Raw genomic sequence first — 15,378 nt, forward strand, 5'->3', positions numbered from 1 at the left:
AGAATGTGGGTGCCTAATAAGCATTGAGTTCCATTTAGGCCCTAAGCTTTGCTACATCAAACTCAAAATGAAATGCTCTTTGTCAATTGTATCATTCATTGCATGATCACAAACATAAGTCATCATGAATGGCCATATCTAAGACATAACTACAATGGGTAATGCCAACGAACTTCAAAGACCCTAGTTACTATACAAATACTTGATTAATACTCAACGGGGGCAAGTGCTTGCCAACTAACTTGTAAAAATGCGTGCCCCTACTTCTCATGCCATAACATCCCAAAACATGAAAACTTATTTTAAAAAGGATCTAAAGATCCCAAATCATTTTGAAAAGTATTTCATGATTTGGAATCTTGATCTCACGTCTTGAGCCCATTGACGTCTAGAAAAGATGTGTTTTAGGCCACAAAACCACATAAATCATGCATAGGACCTATAACAAGCAAAAAAATACCTATAGCCCATAACAATGAAGAATTAAAACCAGCATCATTCCTAAAACACAGTGATCCATGTTAACATTGAATTGGGAAACAAATGAAAAAAAAACTCCTAGAAGCCTCAATTACACTTAATTTTTTGCTAAATTGTCACTAATGTATATCATTCTAATTTTTTTGATAATTTTAATCAAATTTGCGAATTAATCTACTACTACAAAAATAGTATACCCTATGAATCATTCATTTTCTTTAAAAATGTTGAATATATTACTTCAGAGATCAAATATATATCAAGAAACGTAGAGAACAACAACAAATGAGCAATGAGGGTACTAAGAAAATCTTATTGTAAAAAAGGGAAAAGAGGCAGGCATATGATCCTTGTTGAAGTTTGTAGCATGGGCAAGTACTTTTGCGTAGGCCTTAGTGTTTAGGCCTGTAGAAGTCACCCAAATTCTCCTTGGACACTTGCTCAAGCATTAAGTTGCTATTGTAACTTAGCCTAAGTTAAACTTAGGAAAAGCACGTAATTATGTTGGCTATTGAGCTAAAGAAACTTAGGAGAAGTAAAGCATTCATTTTAGTGATTATCTTTTAATCCCAGTGGTTGATTTCGAGTGAGGCGAGATCTAATCTCAATGAGATTAGGGTTAGGGAATTAATTCAATGAAAAGTTCTAAAAGCAAGGATAAGGAGAAGAGAAAGACACACCATACAACAGCACAAGCCATTGAGAGTGAGATTTTTTCAAGTGAGGAGTGAGATACTCAAGTGTGTTAAGTCCAAGAAAGGTGCAGGGTTGCAACATAGGAGATCCAGATTAGCTAAGCAAATCAAGGATTGATCTAGGGTTTGATCAACTGGATCAAATCAAGGGTATGTTCTATTTGTAAATTCCTCAATTGGACCATTATCCTAGGATGGGAGCCCAAGTAGGTTCAAAGTATAAAGTTAATGGAGAACTATTGATTGGGAAGAGTCCATATGTGTCACGTGTGAAATATTTCTGCTTCTACTAAATGATTCTGCTGAGAACCTAGTTGTGCTTTTATTCAATAGATATGTAATAATTTGCTAGGGACTAATTTTTGGGTGCTAGGTTCAAGATTTAACATTGTATCAGAGCATAAACTCTAAAAACCAATCTCAGAATCATGGTTCCAAGCTCATACACACATTGCAGGGGCCAGGTTCGACCGCAATCATATGGGGCATTATTTTTTGATTTTTCATACAACCAAGCTGATAAAAATCATGCCATAAAAATAGACAATTGCCTAAAAGAATATTTTATGTCTTATGTACCGGCAAACTGAGTTAAGGTTTAATTTAAAAAGAGGGAGTGCAGGAGGGTAGTTGTCGTGGCCGACAATCATGGGGGTTATTAGAGTAGAGGCCCATGTAAGAAGAGACGAAGGCCAAGATGCGAAATTAGTAGGAATGTGGGCACAGACAACAGGTCGAGGGCAGCAGTCAAGGCCCAATAGACCAGCAGGTTATTGTGTCAGTTGCCGCTGATCGAAGGCATCTAGGTCACATGAAAAGAGGGCAAGCACAAGGGTCGTAGGGAGATCAAGAGGCCTTGTAGCCGACAAGTGGCAGAGGTCAGTTGACGCCAGGGCCACTAGGCCTCATGACCAAGTCGCTATCGTCGTGTACAATGGCAGGAGATAAATGACTGTGTGAGAAAGTTGATAGGTTTGATTTGGCAGAACATGACAGCAGAGCATCCACACACATTATGTTTGTTGTAGGGATTTGACGAGTGTTGGAGCCGACAAGCAGCAGGTTGTGGAGGAGACGACAAGCACCATGGGCGCAATGACAACCAAAGTAGTGGGATTGAATTGCGGCAAAAGTATGCATAGCATTAAGAGACAATATGCAAGAAGTTATCAATTCAACCGTTGGAATGAACACGAAGTGCAAAGAGCAATGGTCAATAGGCATCAAGGTAGCAGCCAAAGTCGTGACAAGTTAAATCACTAGAAGGAGAAGGAAGTTGAACTGCCAACAAATATTTAAGCGCAGTCATCACGGGTGAGGCTATAGGTGGCTGACAATCCTGAGGGGGCAATGGCCTAGCCAAACCAACGAGCTGAGAAAGCATCGATGAGGCATCAAGCGTGAACAAGCCACATGCAAGGACAAGACTATGGATTTGAATCCAAGAAGAGGTCAAGTCGATGCGAGCAGAGTTAGTCGCGCAGGTTCGGCACCATAAACGAGTTTCTACAAAGCTACGGGTCAAAAAACATTTTCACCTACTATCGCTAACAGGATTTAGCATTCAAGGGTGTACGTGTTGAAATTTCTAAGTCTGACACGTCAGAAATTCTTACTGCATTATCTAATTTATTTCACCTACTTGTTTATTCCTTAACAAGTTATTTATCCATATAAATACTAAAAATAAACACAAATGCAGTCTCAACTCACATACAGATCATCAACTGAAATAACAGACAAACACATAAGGGACACCGTTATTTTTGGACAATCGTCCCCAAAAAAACCCAATGCGAGAAAACCAGTGCAGCAGTTCTGAGGGTTTTATTATTATGCAGAGTTCTTCAGTACAACTAGGGTGCCAAACTGGCTTACCCAACAGAGATTTCTACACGGCAATAATACCTCTTCTCGGAGACAGATATTCAGCAAGTCTACCTCACGAAAATACTTCCAGCGCTTCTCCAAGGCTTTGTGTCAACTCTCTGCTAGCCTTTGCGTAGCTCTGGAACCCCCTGCATCAGCCCTCTGCCTCTCTACGACAGCTCTCTGGCCTTCTGCGTCACCCACGTAAGCCCCTCAGCCTCTACGCATGTTGATTTGGGGTAGCATAGAATGTGCTCTAGCCACGAAATTTGGAGGAGAGGTTGGGGCACATGAGATCTCCAATACCCAGAAAGGGTTTGGGTAGATTTTAAACAGTTCAAGAGATATTAAAATAATTAATACTTTTGAGTCCCTAAAACTCTAAACTTAGGGAAATTAAAATATTAATGTGAATTAATATGAAACTGTGTTAGAATGGTCCAAAAGACATGGATCAAGCCAGATCTAATCTTAGCTGTTGATTAGGGACTTAATCTCGATTGTTGATATATCAACGAGAAAGTATAAGAGGAGGCTTGAGGGTCACCTGAAGAAAACACCAGAGTGATCAATCATTCTATTCTCTAGAGCAGGGTTTGCTAAGAGAGATAGAATCAGTGATCGGAGTTGCAGCTGAGGGGCATTAAGTACAGAGAGGCAGAGAAGCAGAGATAGTGTCGAGAGAGCAGCGCAGTAGCTGGGGAGAGTGACGCAGTAGCAGTCAGAGCTCACGCAAGGCCACGCAAAGGCAGCCGAGAGTTGCGCAGAGCCTCAGAGAGGCCAGCGTTGCTGACGCAGGGCCTCTTAAGGCTGACGCAGACCCATTCAGGGTGACGCAAGGCCAGCAAAGGGGCAGAGAGGAGCTGACGCAATCTAGAAAGGTAGACGCTGGGGTTTCTGGGGCAAATTGGAGCTGAGGAGCTACCGGAAGGATTATCTGGGGTTTCAGCCAGGAAATTTGTCCCAAACTAAGAGGTATTACTGCCAAGGAAATTCTCCGTTGGGTAGGCCGGATTTGGCACCCAGATTGTACTCTGATATTGCTTAATAAGAAAACCCTCAGATAGCTGCACCGGTTTTCCCACATTGGGTTTTTTTGGGGACATTGGTCCAAAAATAACGGTGTCATTTGGTGTGATTGTTTCTGTTTCCTTCAGTTGTTGATCTGTAATATGTTGAGCATGCACTAGTGTTTATTCTCAATATTTACATTGTAAATAACTTGTTAAGTAACGGAACAAGTATGTAGGAATAAATTAGATAAAGTGCATGGAGGGTTTCTAAATGGTAGACTTAGAAACTTCAACATGGTATCAGAGCATGATTACAGATCACAAAAGAAATGAGGACATCAGCCGAGCGGAGCAATAGCAGCAGAAAATAGTTGTCCTGAGTGACAGAAGTTGTTCCTAGCAGAGCAGCAACAAGGGAAGGGTGACGCAGTGCCTACGTCATCAAGGGTGAGCCAAGAAGAGGCAGCGCAGAAACCCAGGGAGGCTCACACAGAGCCACGCAGGAGGCCAAAGGGCTGTGACACAGTTGGCTGAGGAGGCCGAGTTGCTGGTGCCGGGATTGCGCAGAGCCTAGGAGCTCTCACCTTAAGGTTGTTGGGGTTTAGGAGGTTGTGGGAAAGTTGCAGAGTGGAGCTGGTGGGGTACTGTAGTCAGAACAGTTCCTGACAGGGCAAGGCTAAGGAGGAGGGAGTTGATGCCGAGGCATATTTCTAGCCAAGGAATCTGAATCAGTGTTGTTGTTGCACAGACGATCGGAGAGGGGCAACTTGACATTGGCAGAAGGATTTCCAGGTGGGAAATCAGGACTCAGAGGGAGTCCAGAAGAGAACTTCCAGACGGGAAGTGGAGAGACTCAACAGGGGTCAAACCGAGAACTTCCAAACGGGAAGTGGAGAGACTCAACAGGAGTCAAACCGAGAACTTCCAAACGGGAAGTGGAGAGACTCAACAGGAGTCAAACCGAGAACTTCCAGGCAGGAAGTAGAGAGACTCAGCAAGAGTCGAACAGAGAACTTCCAGACGGGAATAGACTCAGCGGAAGTCGAACATAAAACTTCTAGATGGGAAGTAGACTCAGCAAGAGTTGAATAGAGAACTTCCAGGTGAGAAGTAGAGAGACTTGAAGGAGTCGACAAGAAGAGCAGAGAGATGGCCATGAATGGGCTGAGGGATCAGGACAGGTTTGACGAGGCATCCAACTTTGTCATTTGGAAGGCCAGGATCCTTTCTGTTCTGTGTGCCATGAGTGCTCATATGCCACTTGAGAAGAAGTGGGGAGACATCGAGCTGTAGTCAGACGGACTGCAGGCGATGAGGGGCAGGATCCTCGAGGTACCCAGCCTCTTGGATTAGACCTTGCTACGGGAGCCCCGAAGAGGAGTAGAAGGAATAGCTGATGTGGGTAGAGACGGATGTGGATGAAATGGCAGAGAAAGCTACAGTGCAAGAGTCCTAAGACAGCGCGAGGCTAGCAGGCTGCAGCAGTGCGAGAGGCACAAGAGTGTTGCACCAGTGCAAGATGGCACAGAGAGGTGTGCAATGGTGTGAGATGCACGGAGTTGTTGCAGCAGCGTAGAGGTCAGAGAGGGAGCACTTGTCAGTGGCAGAGGAAGCTTCAGCATCAGGAGGGTCTCTAACCCAACAGAGAGATCAGAGTTGGGAGACTGGTTACTTACTTCTCAGTAACTGAGTTGCAATGTAGCAATAGGCAACACGATGCAACATGATGAGAGGAGGTGCAGTGCGGATGCAGTGCCGGGAGAAAGGACCAGCAGCAGCACGGATGCAGAGGGAGCTGTCGTAGAGATGCAGCAGTGGCAATGGCAGAACCATGGGCAATAGTACAGGATACAGCAATGCAGAGGATGGTGAGCAACAGGCCTAGCATCAGCACAGGGACCAATGCCGGATGATCAGAGTAATACTCAGTGAGTATTGCTAGATCACAGTCCTCGCTAAGAGGGAGTGTCGACTTGGGGTAGTATCGGATGTGCTCTAGCCACGAAATTTGGTGGAGAGGTTGGGGCACATGAGATCTGCAATACCCAGAAAGGGCTTGGGCAAATTCTAAACAGTTCAGAAGATATTAAAATAATTAATATTTTTAATGGAGTCCCTAAGTATAAACTTAGGGAGGGAAATTAAAATATTAATGTGAACTCTAGCACTGCCTTGTCGCTCCATCCGCATCCTCTGCTTCTACCTACATTTGTCATCCTGCTATTGTCATTTAGGTCTCCTGTAACCGGATATGATCCAAGAGTTTGGGTACCTCAAGGATCCTGCCCCTCATCTTCTGTAGTCCTCCTAAATACAGCTCGAATGTTGATTTTGGGTAGCATCAGATGTGCTCTAGCCATGAAAATTGGTGGAGAGGCTATAGCACATGAGATCTCCAAGACCCAGAAATGGTTTGGGAAAAATCTAACTAGTTTGGGAGATATTAAAATAATTAATATTTTTAATGGAGTTCCTAAGTCTAAAATTAGGAAAAATAAAATATTAATGTGAATTATTATAAAACTGAGTTAGAATGGTCCAAAAGTCATGGATCAAGCCAAATCTAATCTTAGTCGTTGATTAGAGATTTAATCTCGGTCGTTGATGGACCAACGAGAAAAGTATAAGAGGAGGCTTGAGGGTCAGTTGGAGAATACACTGAGTTGATCAAGAATTCGATTTTCTGGGGCAGGGCTTGCTGAGGAAATTGAAGGAGTGATCAGAGTTGCAGCTGAGGGGCAGTGAATACAGTAGCAGAGAGGCAGAGATAGTACTAGGAGCATCAGCGCAGAAGCCAAGAGAGGGTTGACGCAGAGCCAACTAGAGGCCACGCAGAGGTAGCCAGAGGCCACGCAGAGGCAACCAGGAGCTGCACAGACCCTGAGGAGGGCCAACATGGGAGACACAGAGGCTCCAGAGGCTGACACAGAGCCCCGATAGGCTAACGCTGGGACAAATAGGCTGGCGCTAGGCCAGAGAGTCTGACGCAAACCCTAGAGGCTGACACTGCGAGATTTCATGGTGCAGATTGGAGCTGGAGAGTTGGATAGGGTGACGCAATCCCTATCAGGGTGACAAAGAGCAGCAGAAGTGTTGCAGTGTTGTTGTAGGATCGTTCCTCTGGTGATTTAGCCGGAATATCTGTCTCTGACTAAGAGGTACTACTGCCAAGGGCATTCTCTGTTGGGTGAGCCATTTCTGGGACCCAAATTGTATTCTGAAACTGCTTAATAATAAAACCCTCTGATAGTTGCACTGGTTTTCCCGCATTGGGTTTTTCCGGGGACATTAGTCCAAAAACAACGGTGTCACTTGTGCTTGTTTTTATTTCAGCGGATGATCTGTATGTGTGGATACTGTACTTGTATTTATTTTCAGTATTTACATGGTAAATAACTTGTTAAGTAACTAAACAAGCAGAAAGAAATAAATCAGATAGTACAGGAAGAATTTCTAATGGATAGACATAGAAATTCCAACATCGATGTCACCCCACCTCTTCTCTAGAGGTGCATGAGCACTCATGGCACAGTCGTCGTCAGTCTTGACTTCTTCCTCTGCCTTAGTCAGAGCTTCCTTGGCATTAGAAGCCTCTCCCTTATTCTTCTTCCTGGGACACTGGGTTGCATAATGACCCAGCTCCCCACAATGGAAGCACTTCACCTTGGAGATGTCCTTCTTCTTCCTCTTCCCCTGTTGTCCCGCAAATGCCAGAGCCGCATCCTCCTCCTCCTCTTTCTTGATTTGACCTCCTTTGCTGCTACTTCCTGCCTTGGTCAACCATCTGATCTCTTCTTGGCGAAGAGATGCCCACATCTCTTCCCATCCTAGAAGATCAGCTCTACCCAAAATGCTTTGGACAAATGTCTCCCAATCCTCGGAGACTGCATTCAGGGCGGTCCTCACCATGAACTCTTGATCCAGTGTGGCCCCTATGGAAGTAAGTTGGTCTCGAATCTCTTGCAACCTGCTGAGGTATAGATCTATCTGCTCCCCCTTTTGCATCTGATACAATCGCAGTTGATTCTCCAACAGCATCTTCCTCTGCACGAAAGTGCCCTAATAGAATATCGTCAAGGTATCCCACATCTCCTTTGTCGTGTTCTTCTCGACAATATGCGGTATTACATGATCCTTGACCCCGTCAAGAATTATGCACTTTGCCTTTGCCATTGCATCCTCATACCTTTCATTATCAGTTGGGTCAACTGGGATAGCTACGATTCTCAAGGCGAAGCCCTTGATGCGATGTCTATCCAGAACAGACAGGATCCTGGCCTTCCAGATGACAAAGTTGGAGGCCTCGTCCAACCTGTCCTGATCCCTCAGTCCGTTCATTTCCATCTCCGCTCCTCTTCTGGACTCCCTCTAAGTCTCTACTTCCCTCCTGGAAGTTCTCTTCCACCAACTGTCGATCTGCTCCTCTCCAATCCTCTTTGCAACTGCAATTGTTGATCTACTCCTCTCCAATCCTCTTTGCAACTACAACTCAAATCTGGATTTCTTGGCTAGAAATCCATCAAGGCAGCGACGCCCTCTACCTTTGTTCTATCCTGTTAGGTACTGTTCTGTTTCGACAGCAACAGCACCCCACCAGCTTCCTAATCCACAATCTGCCCACAGCTCCCTATGCCCCAACAACTGAAGGAACTAAGCCTTCCATCTCTGCGCAATCCCGGCAATGACTGAATCACTCCTCTAGCCAACTGTGTCGAGCCGACCTGACTGAGTAGGATGATGTGGCTCTTCGTGAGCCTCTTCTGCCTCTCTCTGGCTCTGCGTTGGCCCTCTCTCAAGCTCGAAATGATGACGCAGGCCCTCTGCGTCACTCCCTCTCTGCTGCTTTCTGCTTATGAGCAACCCTGTCTCTCAAGACAGCTGCTACTGCTACAAATATTTCTAATTATGCTGGCACCTTCAGTCCTCCTATGATCTACAAAGCTTTGATACCATGGTGAAATTTCTAAGTCTGACACATCAGAAATTCCTACTACATTATTTGGTTTATTTCACCTACTTGTTTATTCCTTAACAAGTTATTTAGCCATATAAATACTGAAAATAAACACAAATGCAGACTCAACTCACATACAGATCATCAACTGAAATAAAAGACAAACACACAAGGGACACCGTTATTTTTGGACAATCGTCCCCAGAAAACCCAATGCGAGAAAACCAGTGCAGCAGTTTTGAGGGTTTTATTATTATGCAGATTTCTTGAGTACAACTAGGGTGCCAAACTGGCTTACCCAACAGAGATTTCTACACTACAGTAATACCTCTTCTCGGAGACAGATATTCAGCAAGTCTGCCTCACGAAAATACTTCCAGCACTTCTCCAAGGCTCTGTGTCAACTCTTTGCTAGCCTCTGCGTAGCTCTCGAACCCCCTGCGTCAACCCTCTACCTCTCTGCGTCAGCACTCTAGTCTTCTACATCACCCACGCAGGCCCCTCAACCTTTGCGCAGTCTCTATCGCTACCTTTGTGTTGCTCCTGTTGCCTCTACATAGCCTCCTCAGTCAATGCGCTGGCCCTCTGGCACTATCTCTGCCTCTCTGCTATGTACTCATTGCCCCTCGCTGCAACTCAGATTACTTGTTCGAATTTTCTCAGCAAACCCCACTCCAAAAAATCGAACTAACTGATCAATCTTAGTGTATCTCCAACTAACCCTCAAGCCTCCTCTTATATTTTTCCTGTTGATTCTTCAACAACTAAGATTAAGTCCCTAATCAATGGCTAAGATTAGATTTGGCTTGATCCATGTCATTTAGAACATTCTCACCCAGTCTTATATTAATACCCATTAATATTTTAATTTTCCTAAGTTTAGACTTCGAAACCCCATTAAAATTATTAATTATTTTAATATCTCTCTAACTGGGAAGAATTTCCCCAAACCATTTCTGGGTCTTGGAGATCTCATGTGCTTTAGCCTCTCCACCAATTTTCATGGCTAGAGCACATCCGATGCTACCACAAATCAATAGTACAAAGGACAGTACCGGAAACCCATAGAATGTTCATTTTTCATGATCTTCTAATGTAGTAATCACTTTCCCATGATTTCTTAATCCATTCATCTTATATCATTAATCAATTACACATATAAGATCTGAACAGTAATACAATAATGACAATACGATCATAAAGAGACAACCAAACACAAGAGACACAATTTACCCTAAGAAAACCCTAACTAGAGAAAAACCCAGTGATCTTTTCTTAGGAGAAATTGATCAATTCAACAAAGAACAATCTAAGTCTTGAAAAATACATACAAAAAAACAACTCTTTGTCTACCCTTTTTGGCCTTTTCTGAACCCATAGGGTAATTCAGTCATGGTCCTAGGCTTCAAAGGTCTCTCAGTCCTTCCCTTTCTAGCCTGTGGCCTACATCTTCAGGACTCAATTGACCTCCTTAATATCTCAGTCCTAAAAATCATCCTGAGGCCTTATGACCTCTTTTTAGGGATTCACCCCTCATAGAACAGAGTTGTCGAATCTTTAAGTTGGTCAGATAGAACAGTGATCCGAATGGAAAATGGCATCAACCCATGGTACTCATCCACCCATATTATTCATCGACCCATGGAATTTACCCATGGTATTGTAAATGGCATCCGCCCGTGGTATTGTAAAATCCACCCATGGTATTCATTCACCCATGGAATTGACCCATGGTATTGTAACTGAAAAATACTATAAGTAACAAGTCACATTTTGTAAAAGGAGAGATTGTCCGCCACAATGTAGCCTTTACAGTTCAGAGGCATGTAGCCGCCACATCTCTTCTCAGAGATAAGCTACCATCGCCGCAGCTGGTTTATTTCCATTACTGTTTGTAAGCTTTACAGTTATTATCGGTTTTAATAAAAAGTTTCTTTGTGGTTTTGTTTATGGGGCATTCTCCTCTTTTTTTCTTCTGGCAATTCAAGTTTTCAGATCTTGGGGGTCTCTCCTCTCAAGATCCATTTCAATTTTTTAGATCTTGGGGGTCTCCCCCCCAAGATCCGGATCAGTGGTATCAGAGCAGGTTACGATTCCATGGGAATGAGGGTTTCATGCATATTTCAGTCTCAATTTTTTTGCAGGAATTTTTTTGGGCGGCGACTTTGCAGATCAGATCTGAAACATTTGGTACAAAATTTACAAAAACAAATACCAGATCTGGATTCCTCTCGAAAAATCACCCAATTTCAAAAAAAAAATGGGTCAAATCGGAGTCCAGATGTGGGAGATATCGTTGATTTAAAATCAGCTATTTTATCAGAATTTTTGTGACGGCGAAATTGTTGCAGCGCGAATCTGAGATCTCAGAGTGCCCAGATAAGGATTTCCAACTCATGGGAAGATGCAAAATGATCCTTCTGCTTCCAAAAACAGGTTATAATAAATATTCTGAGTTATATTGGCCGAGTTATGTCCATTTTAATTCTGGAGCAGCATTCGGCTTGGGTTATTTGGAGATGTGCCCTCCCACCCCAGGCTATGTAGGCACCTGCTACTTCATCAGCAACCAACATCATGGTTATGGGTCAACCGCATAAAATCCTTGTCATCGAAGTCCATTTGCTAGGCCGCACATTGTCAGAATCACAGTTGGTCACAAGCATTACAGGGTATCTCTATCCTCGGATCTTCGTTTATCAGGGTTTTGGGTTAACCACATAAAACCCTTATCTTTAGTGGCTCTTCATATTCAACAAAGGCTTCGCAGGAGAGAACTTTACGCAATGGGGACCATTGCTTCTTAAGGAGGGAGGAATGATCCAAATGGAAAATGGCATCAACCCATGGTACTCATCCACCCATATTATTCATCGACCCATGGAATTTACCCATGGTATTGTAAATGGCATCCGCCCGTGATATTGTAAAATCCACCCATGGTATTCATTCACCCATGGAATTGACCCGTGGTATTGTAATTGAAAAATATTATAAGTAACAAGTCACATTTTGTAAAAGGACAGATTGTCCGCCACAATGTAGCCTTTACAGTTCAAAGGCATGTAGCCACCACATCTCTTCTCAGAGATAAGCTACCATCGCCCTAGTTGGTTTATTTCCATTTCTGTTTGTAAGCATATTTCAGTATTTTACAGTAATGAAATGAAGTATTATTTCCGCTGCATATCTGTCTTTAGGATTATCTCTGTATTTTGTTGCATTCATGTTTAAATCCAGATCAGTGGGTTTTAATAAAAAGTTTCTTTGTGGTTTTGTTTATTGGGCATTCTCCTATTTTTCTTCTGGCAATACAAGTTTTCAGATCTTGGGGGTCTCTACCCGAAGATCCATTTCAATCTTTCAGATCTTGGAGGCCTCCTCCCAAGATCCAGATCAAACAGAACCTCGGTCTTCTCTTCATCAATAGCAGACAAATAATATCTTCATATTTTTCCCTTTCCTCGTCCAGAAAAGAAGTATACACAACTTCCTTCTAACTCTTTCCTTCAACATGATCTGCGACTTTCTTTCTTTGTGATTCCTCACGAAGATGATGTCCCAAATGAGAAGAGTTAATGCCCTTTTTACAGTGTTCTAAGGTAACAAGGGTTAATCCCTTTTTATAGTGTTCTGAGGTGCCCCAAGAGGTGGCTCATAAAGTTGGGCCGACTTGACTTTTGAGGGAGATATTAAAATTCAAAAAAAAATTACTTTCCTCCAATTTTGAGTTGACTTGAGATTTAAATTTGAATTTTCTTTCCTTTTATTTTGTGGGCTAATGTAGTTGGGGAATACCTCCCACAACTACCCAAAATTCAACACTCCCTCTTAGCTAGGGAGGTATTCTCCTTGACTTCCTCAAATGTACATTTTGTTGAAAATTTTCTCCATCCCAAGAAAAGATTGAATGAGCCAACTATGTTGATGTATCCATCCACTTCATGTGGAAAGCATCTTGCATAAGCATCATGCAAAGGGATCTAGTCACCCACTAGCCACATACCCTTTGCAAATGGATCTAGTCACCCACTAGCCAAAATCTTTGGGAATATGGTCAGAACCTTCTGACTAGGGTCAACAAGAGTAGTCCTACATCACCAGCTCTACAAGTTGTCACTTGGATCCATGTCAGGAACCCCCTGACCAATGGTGAAACCCTGGGCCCATTTACCATTCCCACATGTTGTCACATGTTATTGAATGGAAAAACACTTGCCCAATGTTATAAGGCACTCACTCAACCCACTAGCCAAATAACCCTTGGCAATATGGTCAGGTAAACCTTGACCGAGGAGCACTCTGAACCTTGATGCTCACTGAGCCAATCTCCCTATCCACACTACATGGCTACTAATCAATACCCTCGACCTAGGGTGAATCTCCGCCCCTTTATGCTACAACATCAACACTCCCTTTAACCAGGGTAAGCATTCTCAACCACTCCAAGCATGTCCCTAAAGTATACAAACATCATCCTGGGACATAGGCTTTGTGAGAATGTCAACAACCTACTCGTCCATAGAAATGCATTGGAGCCTCATTGCTCCCTTTTGTATCGTGCTACAATGTGCTTTGACATGTCATCACGATCATTTCCTACACCTGATCAAGCAATCCTCTAGGTAGCTTCCTAAGCCACACTACTTCACAACTCGCTAAACTCGCTGCAATATACTCAACATCTACAGTGTTGAGTGCAACAAATGTCTATATCCTAGATGGGCAAAACCCAAACTAAAACAACATCTCGACGTGCTCTTGCTTTCTTCAATACTTCCTACCCAATCGGAATTTGTAAATCCCTGCAACTGTACTTTACCATTTGAGACATATCTCAATCCATATCCAATTGTACCATGTCGACACCTCAACAGATGTTATGTTGCATGCCTCCACACAGCCATAAACTGATTGCCTTTCTTCATAGGATCCATCACCACAGTTGCTTTCCAGTCACCTTGACTGGGTGCTCCCTCAGATACTTAGCTTCTTCAAATTGGTTACCATGGGAGTGACCATGGACTTACAATCCATCATCCCAAATCTCTGAAAAATCGTAATAATATACTTCCTTTAACCAAGGAAGATCTGACTCGACTTTTGCCACACTTCCTAGTCCCAAGAAGTAATGTATCCAACCAAGATCTTTCATCTCAAACTCAAAGGTCAACTCCCTCTCACACTGAAGCAAGGTTTAATTGCTCCCTTTATCACGGAAGCAAATCCTCCTACCACTGTTGCTCCCTTTGTCACGTGAGTCCTTCTGCTCCCGTTATAAATAAGTCATATAATAAAAAGATCAACCAATACTCATCAGATATCCATCAATCTAAGAATACCATGCCTAACTTCTGTACAAAACTTTCTTCAGTTTGCAGACATGAGATTCCCTTTCATGTACGTTAAAGCCCTAAGGTAGCTCTACGTTAACTTCTTCCTCAATTACTCCATCAAGCAAAGTGGTCTTTACATCCATCTGATGTACCCTTCAACAAAACCAATAGAAATAATAGTTTTAACAAAAGTGTACCTAACAATTGGAGCAAATATTTCCTCATAGTCCTCTCCCTCTTTCTGGGAGAACCTTCTTGCCATGAGTCTCACTTTGTACCTCTTTATGCTGCCATCTATTGCATACTTGATCTTGTAGATCATGATGACCCAGTGGTGCTTTCGAGTTTAAAACATGGATGAATCAACAGGATGATGTATAGGTGAGGTCCTCAGTGATGTCAACAATGTGTAACCAAATGGTAGATACTTATGTACAAGTTACATGGAAAATAACTTGTACAATAGGGTAAGCAACTCTCGTGTAATTTTATAAATAGAGTTATTTCTATGATGCAATGCCAAAGCTAGGTCATCAGTGATCTCAACAATATGTAATCAATTATTTCATGGTGCAACAAGAAGCAAGCAACCATTAACTTGGTCATCAAGTGAAGAAAAGTGTATAGATGTCCCTATCATAGTATGTAAGATTATTTGCTTTAAAACTCATTGAAGATATGGAGAAGCATCAAAAGGAGCCTACAAGTATATTTTGTGACAACCGGATTTGCAATGCACTAGCAAAGAACTTAGATTTTCATGCAAGAACAAAGCACATCAAAGTACATTACCACTTTATCCAATAGAAGATCCAAAGTAGAGAACTTGAAATTATCTATTTGTTATACTCAAGATAATTGTGCTAATGTGTTTATCAAAGGCCCTTGTGAATAAAGAATTGAGAATTTTAGTCTCTCTAGGTATTAAGTGTAATATCCCCAAATAGAGATACTAGAAAAACAACAATATTTTTAAAACAAGGGCACAGCAAAATCTGAAATTTTATTTGCATATAAAAATCAGGAATTAC

General features: G+C 42.6%; 1 protein-coding gene across 2 annotated transcripts in view; it reads right to left on the bottom strand.

Annotated features, from left to right (window-relative positions):
• Window positions 1–15,378, bottom strand: part of LOC149237701 (uncharacterized) — a 492,469-nt gene that overhangs the window by 399,252 nt on the left and 77,839 nt on the right. The gene's annotated exons all lie outside the window — the stretch shown is intronic.

This window comes from Pinus tabuliformis, chromosome 8 (genome assembly GCF_031772625.1).
Source record: "Pinus tabuliformis cultivar Carrire ecotype Pingquan chromosome 8, CPIR1, whole genome shotgun sequence".
NCBI lineage: Eukaryota > Viridiplantae > Streptophyta > Pinopsida > Pinales > Pinaceae > Pinus > Pinus tabuliformis.